Source organism: Brassica oleracea, chromosome C3 (assembly GCF_000695525.1).
Source record: "Brassica oleracea var. oleracea cultivar TO1000 chromosome C3, BOL, whole genome shotgun sequence".
In the NCBI taxonomy this organism is placed as follows: Eukaryota; Viridiplantae; Streptophyta; class Magnoliopsida; order Brassicales; family Brassicaceae; genus Brassica; species Brassica oleracea.
The window spans coordinates 27473846-27475419 of NC_027750.1; the positions used below are offsets into that span (position 1 = coordinate 27473846).

Here is a 1574-nt window from a genome sequence, read left to right on the forward strand (position 1 = left end):
AATATTTATTAAATGAAGTTTCTACTCATATGATTTTATGATTATTTATGTATTTATGTAACAAAAATTTACACCAACGATTTTTTTTTTAATGTGGGATAATTTCAATAATTTATAATCATTTAAAAAACAATGAAGATTTCAAAATTAAAATATTAACTTTTAAATATATGTTCAATGAAAATATAAAAATATAAGTATACATTTTCATACGCTGTATAGTTTAATTTAAACGATATGAAATATATATATATATACAAACATAAAAACCTATTAAAATAAAATTATTTCTTCATATGGTCTTATAATCATTGTATCTTAATATAGAAAAAAAATTAAACCTTGATCATAAAAGTTTATATGAGACTTTTAAAAATTTTAGTAATTTATACTCGTATTGAAAAATTCAAAATACAATATATACAAAAAAATCTAGATTTTTATTATATGATTAATGTAATTATGTAATTTATTTTAATAATAAAGAAATAAACAAAAATGATAAAAAAGTATACAGATTGTTATCAAATATTTATTGTTTAAAATTATTAATTGTTATATATATATTTTAATCACATTAGGTAATTGCGTAGGTTTTATTTAAGGAAAACATGTGAAACAATAAATATTTGATATATGCGACCAACTATAGCCTGCAAAATATTATTTTGCTAGAGAGTATAATTTTTAAACTATAGTTTATATAAGGTGCTCTAGAATTCTTTGAAATAAGATTTAGAAGGTATACACAAGTGTCATATATGATATGTTTTTATAAAAAAATTTACAAAATTTAGGTTATAACTTTTTATCCTCGATTAATATATAGGGGGATATATACACTTACTTCCACATTTGGTACCGCGGGCTACATATCGACCGCATTGACGAATTACCCCAACAGCGTAGTTGACATCGATGAGAGCCGCTCTTTGTGGTGTTACAGAAGGACAAACGCACCACGCTGGAGTCGTTCTTATTCTACGACAACATTCAGCGGGGGGAGCCTGCCTAAAAATTAATATCTTGCACGCGTCAATTAACAAGCGACGTTGAGCATGGCAGTAGGTTTCTGCAACGGTGAGTTCGAGGCAAAAACTGGAAATCATCATTAGTAAGATCAGTGACTTCAACATAGTTCTACTCTCCTCCATTATTTCTCTTAGTGAACTTTCTATGTTTGATATTGAGAAAACGCTCCCCGTTTATAAAGACAAAACTTTCACACATAAACCGGTTAACAATATGTGGTTCTCATATAAAGTTTAAATGTCGGTGCTATTTGACAAAATATGATGCCTAATAATCATCATCATGTTTCCCACTAATGTCCTTATTAGTTTTACTGTACGTAGTCTTCGATACTTTGATTTTCTCCCCTTTTTGTTCGTGAAGGAGATGATAAATTATGGGTTTCATCCCAAAGAAATCGAGTTTAAAGAGTTAATTGGTCGGTTCAAATCAAGTGGAAATCAAATCGGATATAACTGAAGAAAACCAAGAAATCGATTTGGAATACTTACCTGGGCACGAGATCGATCGGTCTATAATTCGAGATCAGTCGATCTGTATGA

At 28.1% G+C, this 1574-nt stretch overlaps 1 long non-coding RNA gene across 1 annotated transcript in view; it reads right to left on the reverse strand.

Annotated features, from left to right (window-relative positions):
- The window catches only part of LOC106332365, a 2504-nt gene extending 1307 nt beyond the window's left edge, over positions 1–1197 (reverse strand). The window contains exon 1 of the long non-coding RNA XR_001268064.1: positions 848–1197. This is a non-coding gene — a long non-coding RNA (uncharacterized LOC106332365). The remainder of the gene's footprint in view (positions 1–847) is intronic.
- Positions 1198–1574: the final 377 nt, after the last annotated feature.